Here is an 18,953-nt window from a genome sequence, read left to right on the forward strand (position 1 = left end):
CTGAAAATCTGGTTCTAAACAGCACAGTGGGATACTCACCATGACTCCTGAGGGTGCTTCATTTTAAAAGATTCTACTCAGCAACTTTCCAGAGTGACCACAGCTTTTCCAACCTTTCCCCGTGTCTGAGGATCCTGGTAGGTCACATCCATGCCAACCCTTAGCGTTTTCTGCCATCTTAATTTAACCATCCCTCTGATTTAATGTGCATTTCAAAGCTCAGCACTTTTTAAAAATATGACTACATTTGCATATCAGTGTTAGTTGCTTATTAAGCGTTTTCTTGCTTTTCTAGTATCTGCAGTTTCGTTACAGATTTGCATGTATTTCTTAAACAATGTGAGTACCAGTTAATTGTTTCATTTTAGCACTAAAAACATCTCCCACTGAGTCGTATGGTGTGGTTTCCTCTTCACTCTCTTGATCTTGTCTATGAGGAACAGAAACTCTTGATGTTAGTGGATTCCACAGAACCTATATTCCCAAAAATTCATGATTTTGTGTAGAAAACTTTGCCACCCACTACCTAGTAAGACAGTTTCTGATGGTTTTGTTTGCAAAAAAGAGATAATTGTTTTACTTTTCACACTTTCTCCTGTTGCTCATCTGTCACTGAATATTATAAATGGTGTGAGAAGTAAAAATGTCATTATTTGAAGATGCCTTGATACTTTATATGGAGAATCCTACAGATTCTACCAAAAAATGCTACATCTGACTATTGAGTTCAGAAAACTGGCAGAATAAAAAGAGATATCCAGAAATCAGTTGCATTTTTATACACCAATAATAAAATGTCAGAAAAAGAAGCTAAGAAAACAATTCCATTTACACTTGCTTCAAAGGATTAAAATGCCTAGGTGTAAAGTTAACCAAGGATGTAAAAGATCTGTAATCAGAAAATTATAAGATACTGAAAAAAGTAATTTGAGATACACAAATAAGGGGAAGCATATACATGAAGCATATATATATACATATACCATGAACATATACTATGGGAAAATTAACATAATTACAATGTCCATACTACCCACAATGGCTGGATGGCTCAAGGGATAAAGCATTGTCCTAATACACTGAGGTCACAGGTTTGATTCCTGTTCAGGGAACATATGAGAAACAATCAATGAGTACACAATTACACAGAACAACTAAATTGAACGAGTTGACATTTCCCTTTCTCTCTTTCCTCATTTTCTCTTTCATTCCCTTCCTAAAACCTTCCTATAAATCAACAGAAAAAAAATTTAAAATAAACTTAAAAATTAAAAAATATCCATACTACCCATAGAAATTTACAGAGCCAATACAATTCTTATCAAGATAAGCAATGGCATACTTCATAGATCTAGAAAAAATATTTCAAAAATTTATGTAGAACCAAAAACACCCATATAGCCACAGAAATATTGAGAAGATAATATAAAGTTTTAGGAATTATGCTACCTGATATCAAACTATATACTACAATGCCACAGAAAACAAAACAGTATGATTCTCGCATAGAAACAGAGAGATAGGTCAATAAAAGAGTATAAAGAGCAGAGAAATAAACACACACCTTTAGAGTCAATTAATATTTGACAAAAAAATGAAAAAAACCAATGGGGGTAAAAAAGTCTATTCAATAAATGAGGTTTAAAAAACATGAAATAAATGAAATAAATTGAAACTAGAAAGACTCTTTACACCATATACAAGAATAGACACAAAATAGATGAAAAATTTAAACATTAAAGTCAAAACCATAAAAATTAAAATCTCAGACATTTCTCATAGCAATATTTGTTCTGTTACATTGCATTGGCAAAGGGAAACAAAAGAAAAAATAAATAAATGGGACTACCTCAAACTAAAAGGTATTGATTTGCACAGCAAAGGAAACCATCAACAAAATAAAAATACAACCCAATGAATTGGGAGAACATATTCACCAATACATCCCATAAGGCCTTAATATCCAAAATATATATAGAACTTTTAAAAATGAATAACAAAAAACAACCAACCCAATTAAGAAATGGGCTAAGATGATGGCAAGTAGGTGATTGTTACACACTCACCTCCTCCCAGGACAAGACTTGAATTATAACTAAATGTACAATCATCCTGATAAACCACCTCAGGACTACATGAGGACAAATCTATAACCAAGGATACACAGAAAAAACCACATCAAGACTGGTAAGAAGGACAGACACGTGAAAAGGGCTGGACCGGCTACCACGAGTCTCAGATGAGGTTCTAGGCCCTAGACCCATGTAAATATTTATGCTCCCACTGAGTGAGCACCTGAATATGTAAAGCAGATGTTGTCCTTTCTTGTTCAATTCCTCTACCCCATCTCTCAGCTCCACTCCCAGACACCTGTCAGCCTGCTCTCCATGCATGAGTCCACACACAGAGCCTTGCTTATCCAGCCACTGAGCAATTCCAAGGCATAGCAGCTACTTTACTTTATTCCCAATTCATTGTTTTGTTGGTTTATTAGCTTATTTTCTATAAAAAGTATTTGAGACCCGTACCTGTTTTTAAAAGATGTTTGTATTCTTAATATCCTTCCTTCTGCCATCCTCTGTCTTAATAAGGTGTTTGAACAAACCAGCAATTGCATCTTATATAGGATGACACAGCCCGTAGTTGGGGCCTGTCCAGAGCCCTGAGCTCACTCCTGAACACGTCTTGACCTGGAAATGCATTACTATCAGGCTGAGGTGCCTCACAGGGCCCTGTGTTATAGTAAGTTTCAGGAAAGTTCACTCAGTTCTGAAATTTGAGTAATTTTATTGTCAAAGGGATATGACAACTCACTGTAAATAACAGTGTGCACTCAACACCTTGTCTCTGACAAATGACCTTTGCAAAAATTACATTGTCCCTTGTAAGGACACAACAGCTTATTCTCTCTGTGTTCACACAGGAAAGACAGAGACGGTTCTCTACAAACACTTCTATTTTTATTCTAAAGATAAAATCACTGAAAATGATTTTTTTTTCCTGGATGTGTGCAGCACAGGATGTGGGTGTGAGTGTGTATCTGTCTCAGTGTGCCTGGATGTTTGAGTAAGGCAGAGGGTGAGTCTGGGGACAGTCTAGGGGACAGTCATGGGAAACCGTGGCTCTCTGTCCTTGTGAGCACGCTGCTGGGGAGACCCTGAGTCACTGCTTTAGGAAGAGAAGCCTGCAAACCTGCCGTTGCTGTGACACAGTGTCTCCTCCTTCTGTCTCAGGTCCCACCATCCTGGGCTGCAGGGTTGCTAGGGACCTCGAATGCACCCTCCAGTGCCTTGCAAACATTGTGGTGGCTGGAGTGAAGATGATGGAGCTGGTTCCTACTCAGCCTGGTCCCTGCAAGAACCCCCTCAGCTTTATGTAGTAAAGACCAGGCTGGTCCAATGTGGGACGCTCTACAGAGAACGTGGATGGATGGTGAGAGCATTACACTGAGTAAAATAAGTAAATCAGAAAAAGCTAAGATATCACACACAGGTGGGATATAGAACTGAGACCCATGGGCATAGATAAAAGTGAAGTGGGTACCAGGGGCAGGGAGACATGGGGGAAGGAAGAAAGAGGGACAAATATACTGTGAAGAAAAATGATTTTACTTTGGGTGATGGGTGTACAATATAATCAACAGTTCAAATGCTATAGAATTGTTTATATGAAACCTTGTGGTTCAATGTCACCCTGTTAAAGTGAATTTTCTAAATAAATTTAAAAATTAAAAAGAATAAAAGACTATATAAATGTTCATCAAAATGCTTTGGACTCTTGTTAATCAATATCATCCCATTAAATTTAATGTCAAAAAATATATTTTTAAAGAAGCTAAATGGATAATCAAAAAAGAGAGAGAGAGCAAGGGAGAGAGAGTTCTTAAACCAAAAAAAACAGGTCTTCTGGAATACGTCCCAGATGTATTTCTGGTTTGGGCACAAATCCGCAACAGGTAGTAGGTGATCAGTAGACATTTCTTTTTTTTATTTTTTTAATGGGGTGACATCAATAAATCAGGGTACATATATTGAAAGAAAACATGTCCAGGTTATCTTGTCATTCAATTATGTTGCATACTCATCACCCAAAGTCAGATTGCCCTCTGTCACTTTCTATCTAGTTTTCTTTGTGCCCCTCCCCCTTCCTCTTTCCCTCTCCCTCTCCCCTCACCCCCCGTAACCACCACACTCTTATCAATGTCTCTTAGTCTCGCTTTTATATCCCATCTACGTATGGAATAATGCAGTTCCTGGGGTTTTTTTATTTACTTATTTCACTTCGTATAATGTTATCAAGATCTCACCATTTTGCTGTAAATGATCTGATGTCATCATTTCTTATGGCTGAGTAGTATTCCATAGTGTATATGTTCCACATCTTCTTTATCCAGTCATCTATTGACGGGCTTTTTGGTTGTTTCCATATCCTGGCCACTGTGAACAATGCTGCAATGAACATGGGGCTGCATGTGTCTTTACGTATCAATGTTTCTGAGTTTTGGGGGTATATACCTAGTAGAGGGATTGCTGGGTCATAAGGTAGTTCTATTTTCAGTTTTCTGAGGAACTACCATACTTTCTTCCATAATGGTTGTACTACTTTACATTCCCACCAACAGTGAATGAGGGTTCCTTTTTCTCCACAGCCTCTCCAACATTTGTTATTACCTGTCTTGTTAATAATAGCTAATCTAACAGGTGTGAGGTGATATCTCATTGCAGTTTTGATTTGCATTTCTCTAATAACTAAAGAAGATGAGCATCTTTTCATATATCTGTTGGCCATCTGTATTTCTTCCTGGGAGAAGTGTCTGTTCAAGTAGACACTTCTTTATGGCTGAGTCAAAGATGGAAAGTAAATTCCATTCATAGGAGACTGAGAATATAATTAGTAAGTTCTATTAAGAGCCAAGCAGTTGGGGTCAACTCAGGACAAGAACCTGGGTCCTGTCTCCTCTGAGCCTATCAGACCAGGCAGAGAGTCATGGGATCAGAGGAGACCCCAGGTCTGGGCTGTGTCTCTAGAGGCCCTGCAGTCTCCTGAGCCCTCATCATGGAAAAACTCAGAGCCAGACCCATGGGGGAGCAATCCCCTTGCTGTGTGTCCACAGCTGTGGGAACCTGGAAGTACAGCAGCCCCTGACTCACCACATCCTGTGCGTCTCTGTCCTTCAGGCCCAGGGGCTCCTCCATCTGCAGAGCAGGAGCACTCCGAGCGGACCCCATGCTGTCCTTCCTCTCCGCTCTTCTCTGCCTCGGTCAGTTGTGGACATGAGGAGGGGGCAGCAGAGAGGGTGGGGTGGCTACACCCTCATGTTCATGGGTAACTTTAGGCTCAGGCAGCTCTCAAGGTTGGGGAACTGTTGAGAAAGGATTCAGCTCAAACATCTGGATGCAAATCCCTGACAAGCACTCTCTTCCAGGGCTGAGTCTGGGCCAGAGGACCCACATGCAGACAGGTGAGTCCTCCCCAGGCTCCGTGTCCCACCTCTTACTTCACCCCCTGGAACTCAGGAGGGAGCACAGAGGTCCTGGAATGAGGTGATAGAACAGGACGGTGTTGGGTTGAGCTGGGAAATGAGGAAGGCAGGGTCTTTGTAATGCAGCCTCTGGTTTCCTTCCAGGGACCCTCCCCAAACCTACCATCTTGGCTGAGCTAGGCTCTGTCAACCTCTGGGGAAGTTCTGTGACAATCCGCTGTCAGGAGACCCTGAAGGCTCTAGATTTCCATCTATATAAAGAAGAAACAGATTTTTTTGGAACACATGGTCCCCATGGAAGCCCATGAACAAGGGAGCTTTCTCCATCACACACATGACACAGCATGATGCAGGGAGATATCACTGTAACTATCAAAGCCCCACTGGCTGGTCAGAGCGCAGGGACCCCCTGGAGCTGGTGGTGACAGGTGAGGGGACACTCAGGGACCCAGCCTCAGGCTCTGCCCTCAGGAAGGGGGTCTGCTCTCAGGGGGTCTCCCCTCTCACAACCAAGCTCTGGAGGACATGAGGGAGGTGTGAGCCCATCTAACACACTGCCTCCTCCTCTCCTAGGATTCTACAGAAAACCCAGCCTCTCAGCCCTGCCAGCCCTGTCGTGACCTCAGGAGGGAACATGACCCTCCAGTGTGGCTCAGGGCAGGGATTTGACAGGTTAATTCTGACTAAGGAAGGAGAACACAGGCTCTGCTGGACCCTGAACTCAAAGCAACACCCCACAGCGCAGTTCCAGGCCCTGTTTCCTGTAGGTCCCTGTACCAGGGTACAGGTGGGTGTACAGATGCTATGGGCCATTTATCCAGCCCCTAGCATGCTGCCCCCTGAGGCCATTTATCCGCCCCTGCCAAACTTCTGGAAGGGGCACCTCTTTCATTGGTGGTCAGTGAGAGGAGCAAAGTGGAGCATCGCTCACGTACAGTACTACTTCCAGTGACAGGGGACGCTCGCATCATGGTTCCAGAAGTGCGTCATATGACACACATCTGGTCTGCGACTGTGGGCCCCACATTTTTTTTTATAGTCCAGCCTTCCAACAGTCTGAGGGACAGTGAACTGGCCCCTTGTGTAAAAAGTTTGGAGACCCCTGTTATGGCTATTTTAGGAAAAGAACTCAGATGTAGTCTGAACCAGTGACCGCCTGGATCTACTGGACTCAGGTTAGGGGCCCCTGATTGCATTTTTTCTGAACATAGTCAGCTCAGAAGCCTGTTCACAGGAGACATATGACGTTGGATGAGAGGGAGGGGCCCTGATTGGGGTCAGTCTGCAGAGAACTGCCCCTTGGAGGCCATCCCATTGCTGCACACATTCTCCCTAACTAGGTTCAGGGGTGGTATATGGGCAGCGGGCATGTTTTGGGGGGCGGCACAGAGAAGTATAGGAGAGTTGGAGTGATTGAAGACTCCAGGTCTAACCCCAGCCTCTAACCAGCGTTCTGTCCTTGTTTCCAGGTGGCCCTGCAGGTCCCAGCCCCCCACCCACAGGGCCCATCTCCACAGCTGGTGAGTCACTGAGGACTCTGCTCAGAGGGAGCACAGACCACCCAGGGCAGTTCTGAGGGTCTATCAGGGGATCCAGTGTCCCCCAGACACTCAAGGATGGGCTATGACCCAGGAAGCTGGGAGGCAGGCAGAGATGCTGAGATCCTCAAGGATCCCAGGGCCCTAAGGAAAGCAGGTGACAGGTGGGTGGTCACAGCAGAGGGAGATTCTGGAACCCAGCCTACCTAAGGGACATCAGGGTTCATGTGCAGAGAGGAAAGACCTCACACCTTGGCCACCATCATGATTTCCAGGAGGCTCTGAGGATTCCTCCCTAACCTCCAAGGCATCAGGCCTGCACAAGGGTAAGTGAGGGTCCCTTGGGAAGGTGGTGGGTGCATCCATGCTGGACAGGGGTTGAGTCATGTGGGGGTTCAGGTACCTGTGGATATTCTGACATGGACACACCTTCCTCTGTGTGGCCTCAGTGTCCCCAAGTGTAAAAAGAAAGAATCGTGGCCCAGAGCTCAGATTTCCTTTCAGTTCTGGCTCTGAGCTCCTGGGAGAGGGGGCTCACAGGGAAGCCTCCAGGGTAAAATGTTATGAGCTCTGTGCCTTTTTTTTTAGCAGTGGTGGTGACAGTATGCAGGGAGGGACAAACAGGACACAGGTCCTGAGGCATAGGTCCTATCCCTCAGCTCAGACTGAGCTCAGAAGAGAGAGAGGACAGGAGTCAGACCTGGGTCAGTTCCCGGCTCTGCTGATGGGGGAGGGACAGGCAGGAGGGTGTGGGGTCAGGGGTGGGAAGGACTGAAATCCTCACTGCGTGACCTGGCACCTCACCTCACCTCGGGGTTAGTGGCCCATCTTGGAGCAGGCAGGGTCTGCAGCCCAGAGATATCAGGGACCCTGCCCGGAGACAGACCCCAATTCTTCCCCAGTGGATGCTGCCATAAAGGACCCACAGCCTGAGGAGGGCATGGAGCTGGACTCTCCGGTGAGACCCTTGCTCCTGTCCAGGCCACCAAGAACCTTCCTGTTGCCTAGTTTAATACAATGGACACTTCGCTGTCCTCACCTCACCTGATTCACAGGAGCGTCCCACATTGACCTCTCCTTCTGGGCACCCAGGTCGTCCTGCTGTGACTCACTCCTCCTGGTTTCTTGTGACATCATAAACCCTCCTATGTGGTCCCCTTTGCTGGATCCTGGTCCTCTGTGTGACCTTGTGCAGCCCCAGGTCTCAGGAGGATGCATGAATAAGTGAATCACCCACAGGTCCCCAGGGCCCTCTTCATTCATTCACCAGCAGATGAGACTGGAGCTCACTGTTTACCGGCTCCAGTTAGGGGTCACAGTGCATCCCTGGGAAACATGGTCTCTATACTCCTCCAGATCACCTGTGGGGGAGGAAGACACTGTGCAAATACTCAGACATTGTGCTAGAGAGCAAAATGCTCTGGAGGAAATAAACCAGGAACAAAGGCAGGCAGAGAAAACAATGGGTGCAAAGGTCCTAAGGAAGGACATGCTTCTTTAGCAAGATGGGTCAAATGAGTAAGAAACTATATTAGAATATTGTAGAAGCATCCAGATGCCCCAAGGCTTAGGAAGTTCCTGCAGGTTCCATCAGGAGAGTGACCTAATCTGATTTAAAGTTACACATCATCATTCTGACTACAGGTGGATAAAGACTGGAGGTTTCACCAGTGGAACCAGGGGACACTGTCTCTGTCTCACTGTCTCTGCAGCAGAACAGGTACAATGAAGTCCCAAGGGAGTGACGTATGCCCAGGTGACCCTCTCAGGATCCAGACTCAGACAGGGAATGGCCACCTCTTGATATACACAAAGGACAGAGAACTAGAAGGGGACAGGCAAATGGACATTCAGGTGGGTCCCATGTTCTGCAGGTCCCCAGACTCCCCCTATCCCTCTCACTCTCCCTGTGCTCTGGGTTGCTGCCTCTGATGCCACTTCAGAATGTGAACTATGCCCTGCTGAACCACATGCCCCTCAGACAGGAGACAACTGCACCCCCTTCATTCATGTCAGAGTAGCCCCCAGATGAGCCCCCTGATAGAGCGTATGCTGCACTGGCCACGCACTAGCCCAGGGCAGACCCAGACCCCACAATCCAGGGAGGAGGTCCTCAGGGACCCCAGAAGGCATAGGAGCTGTCCCCATGGACACTCAGCTAGTGACTGCAGAAGCCTTGTTACCTAACATGGACCCTCAGTAGCTGCTGGGACCACCTGGGAATCTCTTCATTCTGTAGTCAAAGGCAATCAATAGCACTCCTTTTTGGAAATAAAGCAACAAAATTCTTAATAATCAATGTGTGAACTGAAATAAAACTGAATTTTTAAAAAGTTAATGATACCGTAAGTATTATATACTCCACTGATAAAATGAGATTATTAAAAACTATGAATAAATAAAACTAAAAGAAAAAGTCTTTAAAAAATCAATGATCTTGGCCATTATGTCAAGAATCTAGGGAAAAAAATATTTCATTGGATATTTAGATCCACATACAACTGATCAAGAAAGACATGGCAGGCCCTGGCTGGTTGGCTCAGTGGTAGAGCATCGGCCTGGCGTGCAGAAGTCCTGGGTTCGATTCCCGGCCAGGGCACACAGGAGAGGTGCCCATCTGCTTCTCCACCTCTCCCCCTCTCCTTCCTCTCTGTCTCTCTCTTCCCCTCCCGCAGCCAAGGCTCCATTGGAGCAAAAGATGGCCCGGGCGCTGGGGATGTCTCCTTGGACTCTGCCCCAGGCGCTAGAGTGACTCTGGTCGCGACAGAGCAATGCCCTGGATGGGCAGAGCATCGACCCCTGGTGGACGTGCCGGGTGGATCCCGGTCGGGCGCATGCAGGAATCTGTCTGACTGCCTCCCCGTTTCCAGCTTCAGAAAAATACAAAAAAGAAAAAGAAAAAAGAAAAAAAAAAAGAAAGAAAGAAAGACATGGCATGCAGAAACAATGGAATGTAAATGAGCCAAAAAAAAAAGAAAGAAAGAGAGAGAGAGAGAGAGAGAGAGAGAGAGAGAGAGAGAGAAAGAAAGAAAGAAAGAGAAAGAAAGAGGAAGGAAAAAGAAATCCAGTAATTGGCAACAGCTTGGAAGGAGCCACAGGGGATTATGCTGAGTGAAATAGTTCAGAGAAAGATTTCTTTTTTACTTAGATTTCAGATTTTTAACATCATCAAATCAAGCAAAACAAGACCAAAACTGACTTACAGAAATAGAAAGCAAACTGATGGTAGCTAGATTAGACAGCGGAGGGATGGTAGCTAGATTAGTGGGTGACAACGAGTATGGATGATGGCAGTATGTGTGACAAGTTTACAGGGAGACACATGAGTACTGGACATCATGTGGAAAGCACATCGTTAAGGTACATAGAGATCAAATCAGTGCTGTACAGCTGAAACTAATATAATATTCTATGCCAACTAGACTTTAATAGTAATATTCAAATCAAAATAATCAGTACCTGAAATCAATATTATTTTGTTAGCCAGTGTCATGCCAATAAATTCAATGAGACTCACAGACATAGAGAAAAGTGAAGTGGTTATGGGGGAGGTGGAGAGGAGAGGGTTGGGGGGGAAGGGTGTGAAGAGGGAAAAACAAACAGTGGCAGAAAATGATTTGACTTTGGGTGATGGGTATACAACATAATCAAATGTCAAAATAATGTGGAGATGTTTGCCCAAAATCTATGCACTCTTGTTGATCAATATCACCCTGTTAAATTTAATTTTCTAAATGAAAAGAAAAAGATTTAATTACTAAAGAAAAATTTTAAAAAGTCACTAGTAAACTTTTTCAGTAATTTGATGTGAATTATTTAGAAAAAAATGTATTTAAAATGGACAACTTCAGGTATAAATCATCCTAAATGGACATGATAAAAATAAAATCTCTATCACCCTATCTATAAATTAAATACATTTTCTGTGTCATCAAAAACTGTCCCAAACTGACATCCTGTTTAGGGAGCTTTACTGGTGATTTATTTTACACGGTTATGAAAAAATGCACTCATACACTGAAATTACACACACTATACCTAGTGAAAGAAAAAGAAGGAATATATCCTAACCTTTTTTTATCAGGCCAAGAAAATATTCATACTATCAACCAAAGGCCGTCACAGCGAATTCAATGCCAACAAGACTTCCCAGGATATCAGTGTCCCCCCAGGAACGTCACCCCCATCTGCACACAGATTAGTGACCCGGCCCTGTGGTCCACTCTCTGTACCCACCACCCAGGCCCGCTCCCCACTGGCCTCTGCTTATTTCTGTGAGTTTCCCTGCTTCTCAGTCACGGTCAGTTCTCCCATTTGTTTGACTGTGACCCCATGTTTTACACACAATACCCAGCGTCTCTGTGTGTTTGGAGGAGACGTGACTGTGGAGTGTGCCTTCATCAACCTTTCCTCTGGTGTCTGAGGCCATGGTCATCACATTGTCCCCACCAGGATCTGTCATCATTGCACAGGACACCTGCCAGACTGCACCTCCGTGTGTCTTAGGGACCACGGCCTCCTCACAGCAAGGCTGAGCAGAAAAGTCATTGTTACTTCACTGCAGGGAGAGAAGGAGACCCAGAACGGCATAATTCTTGCTCAGGGCTGACAGTCCACACACGCTACAGCTCTCCTTTCATTACACTCTTAATTTCCTCTGACCCAGTGTTTGCAGACAGAATTCAGTGAGAGAAGCAGGGTCCTGCCCAAGAGAAGAAGGGGCAGTGAGGAGGGAGAGATGACTCATGTTTTGAGAGAAGCCCTGGCGAGAAAGAAGGTGCTATTTATGGAAGAAGGAGTTTGTTGGGCAGATAAAATGTATTATGCTCACTTTGTTAAAGATAACACGAGGAGGCCGTCGCCCAGGTGATATTAATGTGTGTTGGGGTGGGCTAAATGCAGGCAGAATCCTTGTAGCCTGGGGCTTGGTTTTGGGATTAAGCCTTTCCTACCCTTTTTGATGTGAGGTGGTACAATCCTATCATGCCTCAGAGAAGTGACTTTGTATTAGAGACTTCCCTATTATGTATATTGGATTAAGGGTTTGGATTTCTACACTATAAAATGGGGTCGGAGCAGGAGCTTGGGCTCTTGGTTCCTGGGATCATTAGAGGAGAGAACAGAGCAGAGAGCAGAGAAAGGCCATGTGGAGGAGGCCAGGAGAAGCAGCCAAGATGGTGGAGTGCTGAGTGAGATGCCAGTTTGTGTAGAGTTTGTATTTGGGATAAGGAAGGAGATGGGGAACAGAGGTGAATAAGTCTGGTGAGCTAGAAACCTTTGATTCTAGGAAACTCGGATAAGTCGGTGGCTTTGTGAGCACTGAATGTGATTGGGTTTTGGAGCCCAGTGTGTATTTTTTACTTGCCCGCCGGGTGCAAACTAGGATTAAAGATGACAGCCCATCAGTTCTTGGCTCCGTTGTTTCTTTACCGACTGTCCGAATCCAATGCGGACCTGCATGGGCCAGGTGGCTGCTGTGATAGTGGCTCTGGCCCTGCCTGCTGGCTTTACAGAGTTACTAAAGGGAAGTGTTAGGGAGAGAGAGAGCAGGCCAGGGGGGAGGTTTTGCTTCCCTCTGTGAGTCTGTGAACAGTGTCATAAAATTCTTCAGGTGTGTCTGTCTTCCAGGGTCTTATCCTTGATGGAATGGCCCTGTGGGCCCCTCCAGCCACCCAAGGAGAGTAGAACAGTGCTCAGTTCCTCACTCTCTTCCTTCACACACAGTCACTAACTTTAGATAGTTCTGCCCTCTGAACCTTCCTTGCCCTGTTTCTTGGATCACTGTCACAGCCCATGCCCAGCTGAGTATATAAAATAAATACCACTGAGGACCAAGGGCAGCAGCACCACACTGCCCACCCTCACCGCTATTCTTGGTCTCAGTGAGCTTTGGGAGAAGAGAGAGTTGATGTACTCTCCTCCCTTAGAACATGGTCTTGTGTAAATCCCAGAGCTCAGGAGGCTCAGTGAGGTCGGGACTTCTGTGTGGAGGAGAGATGCACTCAGCCTCAGATCAGATCCCAACACGCAGGGGCCCAGACTAAGCCTAGAGCTTCTGTGTGGGAGGGGACAGTTCTCACAGGGACTCCCTTCCAGGCCTGTGTTGGCTTCTATGGAAGGACGCAGGTTCAAGTTGTTGAGCCCCTCCAACAATTCCCACTACTTTAGTTCAGTAATCCTTCCTGGCAGCTGGGGAAACAGAGGGTCTGGGTTAATGGTGACAAGTGTCACCATTGGGGTGACAGCTAGGGAAACTGAGGGGAGAAGGGCACCCCTGACATTTGAGGTCAGATGCATTTCCAAGGGTCCTCCTGATATTCTCCATATGGTCTGATTGTGGCCTTGTTGGGCAGATAAAATATATTATGCTCACTTTGTTAAAGATGATGCTGCCCATGTGGATGCCCATCACCCAGGTGATATTAATGTGTGTTGGGGGCGGGCTGTGGGCAGGCAGGATCCTTGTAGCCTGGGGCTTGGTTTGAGAACTAAGCCTTTCCCACCCTTTTTGATGTGGGATGGTGCAATCCAATCATGCCTCAGATAAGTGACTTTGTATTAGAGACTTCCTTATTTGTATATTGGATTAAAGGTTTTGATTTCTACACTATAAAGTGGGGGCAGACCAGGAGCTTGCTCTCTCTCAATTCCTGAGATTAGCATTAGAGGAGAGCAGAGAGGAGAGTAGAGAGAGGCCACGTGGAGGAGGCAGGAGAGGCAGTCAAGATGGTGGAGTGGTGAGAGAGAAGCCAGTTTGTGCAGAGAGAAGGAGATGGGGAACAGAGGTGAATAAGTCTGGTGAGCTAGAAACCTTTGATTCTAGGAAACTCAGATAAGTCAGTAGCTTTGTGAGCACTGAATGAGTGGGGTTTGGAGCCCAGTGTGTGTTTTTACTTGCCTGCTGGGTGCAAGCTGGGATTAAAGATGATGCCCCATGAGTTTTTGGCTCCGTTTTTCTTTACTGACTGTCCAAATCCAATGTGAACCTGCACAGGCCAGGCTGCTGTGATGGTGGTGCTGGCAACTGGCTTTACAGGCCTCATAGTAACTAAAGGGAACTCTGTGACCATCCATAGTTAGGGGTCATGCAGGCTGATGTCTACAGTCTGTATAAAAAAAAGGGGTCCTGGTCTTGGATTATGAAGATCCCACTGGACTCCAGCAACAAGACCGGCTTCCTCATTGAATCCATGAGCTCACACACAGCAAAAGAATATCAATGTGCATAGTACAGAGAGTGACCTGATCCTGGTGGTGACACTTGAGAGGGAGAAACTGGTCTTCTCACAGTGGACTGTTTGTTACAGGTGGAAGGGAATGGAGGGAGGCCTCAAGGAGTCTCATGTCTCACAAACCACACCTACAGTCCATGGAGTGATGCTTCTTATTTGTCCTTAGGATCTTACAGAGCCCCCTCCCTCTCAGCCATCTTTGCCTTCTGGTGGCATCAGGAGGGAACGTGTTCCTCTTGTGCAGCTCACAGAACACAGCAGGCACTTTCCCTCTGTTGAAGGAGAGAGAATCTGACTCCCCCCAACACATGGAATCCATAAACCATGTTGGGAGGTGGTCGGCTGTCTTCCTTTGGGTACCATGGGCACCTCCCATGAGGGGACCTATAGATGCTATGGTTCTCCCATTTCTTACTCTTCTGTGTGATTACAGCCCAGTGACCCTCTGAATCTCAATGTCACAGGTAAAGTAGCCTATCCCTGGCTTTATTTTTTCTTGTGTCCAAAATGAGTGGCATAAGCCCTGTGCTCACTTGAGTTCTGGAGGTTATGGGGGTTCAGTGACACTAGTCTTCTGGAGATAGAAACAGGTAGGAAGCTTAGGAATGGACCAGAGAGAAGTCTCACTGCAGCCCCAGGGGGCACTGTAGGGTACAGGTGTCCTCCAAATTCCACTTTCCCCTTCAGCCCAAGCAAGTACCAGAAGTTCTCTCTCTAGACACAGCTGGGTCCAATGGTGCTACCTGGAGACAGCCTGACCCTCCAGTGTCACATGGAGTCTGGATGACAGTTTTGCTCTGAACAATGACCAAGGGCTCACACACCCTCAGTGTCTGGATGAATAGCACAATCCCATCTTACCCCTGGGCCATGTGAACAACACTCATCAGGGTCAATACAGGTGCTACAGTGGACACAGACTCTCCTATGCATGCTCAACACCCAGTACCCCCCTGGACATCCTGATCATAGGTGAAAAGCCCTGCCCTGTTCCATGTCCTGGTTGTCATCTCACAGTTCTGCATTAAGGGTCATGCTGGTGGTGATGTGATCCAGGAGAGGGTCCTAAAGCAGAAAGTGAGATCTAGGGGGAGGGAGTGAATAGGGGAAAGTTTCAGGCATGGAAATAAAAGAGACCACCCAGAGGTACTGGGAAAAGATGACAAGGGGACACAGACAAAGTTTCTGGAGAAGGACTTTGTCTTTCAGCTCAGAGTGAAAGAGGTATGTGGAAAGGAGGTTGCTCTCTATACATCACAACATTCCTGCTCCAGAAATGTACACTAAACCCTCCTTCTCAGCCCAGCTAGGAACCTCAGTGCCCTGGAGAGAAAACGTGACCTTGTAGTGTGGCTCTGAGGTCTGGTTTGACACCTTCCACCTGCACAGGGAGGGGTCACAGGATCCTCCCAGCACCTTCGTCTGCAGGACACGTCTGCACCTCACAGGCCACCTTTATCATCAGTGCTGTGACCACAGGTCACAAAGGGATCTACAGGTGTTACAGCTCACAGAGCACCTCCCCTGCCTGCTGTCACACCCCAGTGACACATTAGAAGTTGTGGTCTCAGGTAATAAGCCTCAGCCCATGTCTATTGAGGGATCAGAACTTCAACTCACAATTTGTCCCAGAAGAGCTGAGGGCTAAGATGGGAAAGGAGAAGAAAGAGTCAAGTCATCATCAGGGAGAAGGCAATCACACAAAGAGATGGCGAACAGAAGGAGTCACACACCCACCCCATGCCTTACCCCACCTGTGCGTCCAGTCCATGCAGGGTGTGTGCAGGAGAAAGACTGCAGAGTGTGAAGGAAGGGCAGACCTTTGTGGAATAGACATGGGACTAAAAATGACACAAAGAAACAGTCCCAGTCCCACGTCTTCCTCCTGTCCCTGTTTCAAGCAGTAATTGGGGTCTGCAGACTCCCACCCCCATTGGCAAATGTTATGTGTATTGGATGACAAAATTTCTTATATCAGCCGTGTCTCTCCAGACCCTGGGCAGTACTTCCCACCTCATTCCTCAACATTCAAACAGGTACATAAGCGATGTCTTTCAAAGGACTTGGTGGGACAGGTGGGGATGAAGGGAGGGGGCCTCGTGTTTCAAGCAGCACTGAGGTCACTGTTGTCCGTTGTGGTCAGTGTGAGAGGAAACGCAGAAAGGAAGGGTGCCCAGCTCAGGCGGGGAGAAAAGAGCTGACGCCACGTCTGCCTCTGTCCGTGGTGCTGATTCCAGGGTCCTGAGAGTCATCCTGGCTCCTATGGAACCAGGCCCACATAGGAAAGTGGAGTGAAGAGGGCCTCTTACTCTTGGGGTAGGGTGATTGGATCCACTGAAAGTCTGAGCTGAAGAAAAGTTGGCTCAGCCTCCTTTGATAGAAAGCCCACTGACAAAATTCTATCTGTATCTCAAATTTGCTTCTACCATATGTCAAGGCAGAATCTGATTCTGAATTTCAAAGGTACACACACAATATAATATACAAATGGCATATTGTAGACTTCTATACTGAAACCTATATAATGCTATTAACCAATGTCATTCAAATACATTCAATTTTTAAAAACCAAATGTTTGAAATGTTACAAACGGGGCAAAATAATCTTTGGACTGGTTTGGAGCATTGTGCCTCAAATCACTATAAATATGACAAGCAAACAGAAGTTATGGTGACTGGACTAATTGGCTATTTCTCTTAAACTTAAAAACTTATTTTAGAATGAACATCACTATTTAGCTTATCTGTACCAATAACAGTGTCTTCCTTCTATGGATGTAATTGCTACACTTCCCTTTCTCATAAATGCCTCATGCCTCTGTCTTCTGTTGGAACAAGGTTTAGGCTCTGTCTGAGTAATCTAAATAGCTATACTTACTGATCTTAAATAAATGCTTGTTGCCTTCCATTTGGAAGACCCTTTTATTTTTAAATTAGCACTGTCATCTTACAGATTTGTAGATATGTCTTAAATGTTCTCAGTACTAGTCCATTGTCTTTTTTATTTTTTTGCTTATTTAAGTGAGAGGATGGGAAGGCAGAGACAGACTCCTGCATGTACCCCAATGGGGTTTCACCCAGAAAGCTTTGCCCACCTGAGGTCCCTTTCTCCATTGCATATGGAGCAATTTTTTAGTACCTGAGATGGAGGCCATGTGCCCAGTACAACTTTGCATCAATGGAGCCTTGGCTGAGGGAAGGAAAGAGAGAGATATTTGGAAAATTAAACTTAATGGAGTGATACTGATTAATAACTGTATACAGGTCTAGCCTTGGCTGGATAGCTTAATTGTTTAGAGCATTGTCCCAAAGCTCAGAGGTTGCCAGTTCAATCCCTGGTCAGGGCACATACAGGAACAGATTGATGTTCCTGCCTCTCTCTTTCTCCCTTTCTCTCTTTCTCTCTAAAATTAATAAAGTAAATATTTTTAAAAGAAAAGAAATTAAAAAAAGAGAATACATAGGTTTAAGCCAATCTTTATCCATTTGGTCATCCATGAACACCCAGGATGCTTCCATATGCTGGTTATTTTAAATAACGCTATAATAAACATAGAGATGCATACACCTTTTCAAATTAGTGTTTTTATTTACTTTGGATAAATACTCCAATTAAATAAATTTTAAACATCATTTCCCCAGCTACACGAGCGAAAACTCAAGTGCTCAGAAGGTACAAGTCACTGCTGATTGCCATGTACCACAGAGCAAATGCACAACATTGTCATGCTGGCAGAACAGGAGAGCTGTTCTACATGGATGATCCCTATAAAGATCTCATGGATCTCGGTCTCAAACAGAGAATAATCATATTTAACATCAATTATGGGATCACCCTGTCTAATACAATGGAGTAACAAGCTGAATCTCCACATGGAATGATTTAGCACCTCTTAAATTTATGAAAATTTCTGCCATTTGTAGTTTCACCCAAACTCTGAGACCACCACTTCCTGTGTGTAAATTTTTTTTTTGGTATACACTGTCTTCCTTCAAGAAACCAAACATCTATCCTCAGCACACAATACACCTGGGAATGTTGGTTTCTGTTGACCTATGATGACCTTTATATTTTTACTTTTTAATCGAATCACTATCTACACAAACAACCCATAAACTGCTACATACAATAAACTGTCACTCAGCTCTGACAATAAGTACAGCATATTTCTCCACAGGGAAAATCCCTAGATTTATTGAATATTTCAGTGTAGACAAAATTCTATCACTGGCATCTTTATCTCATGGTCTTGGTTACTTCTGTTCCAACAAGGTGAGTGATTTATCTACACAGCCCAACATGCTGACTTTTCACTGGTCCATTGTACCTGGACTGCTGGGATCCTGCCGTGGGGTGAATCCAGGGGTCCTGCAGGAAGAGATGGCATCGGCGAGAAATGAGTGAGAGAGCAGAATTTTTAGCATTCACTGCCAGGCATCTCTGCCATTGGCTAGTATAGCTTTATTTTTATACACTAAGTTATAATTACATGGTATATGAAATACATTGAAATTACAATCACATGGTATGTGGAATACATTGATTAACAGTTGTTTTTTGCTTTAATTTGGGTAAATATTCCAGGAAAAGGCTAGTACCTTTCTTTAAACTATGAATCAGGTGATAAGCTATTAAGCACAGTTATACAATAACTTGAGCAGCAGTAACAATATTGGCGCAAGCTTCTAAAAAGACCCTGT

The 18,953-nt window shown here is 45.1% G+C and overlaps 1 protein-coding gene and 2 pseudogenes across 1 annotated transcript in view; 2 read left to right on the top strand and 1 right to left on the bottom strand.

The window, feature by feature from the left end:
• Positions 1–18,953, bottom strand: part of LOC136399389 (leukocyte immunoglobulin-like receptor subfamily A member 6) — a 56,645-nt gene that overhangs the window by 6,287 nt on the left and 31,405 nt on the right. The window lies entirely within an intron of this gene.
• Positions 5,395–7,091, top strand: LOC136397190 (leukocyte immunoglobulin-like receptor subfamily A member 5; annotated as a pseudogene).
• On the top strand, positions 10,301–15,280 carry LOC136397191 (leukocyte immunoglobulin-like receptor subfamily A member 6; annotated as a pseudogene).

This window comes from Saccopteryx leptura, chromosome 3 (genome assembly GCF_036850995.1).
Source record: "Saccopteryx leptura isolate mSacLep1 chromosome 3, mSacLep1_pri_phased_curated, whole genome shotgun sequence".
Classification (NCBI taxonomy): domain Eukaryota; kingdom Metazoa; phylum Chordata; class Mammalia; order Chiroptera; family Emballonuridae; genus Saccopteryx; species Saccopteryx leptura.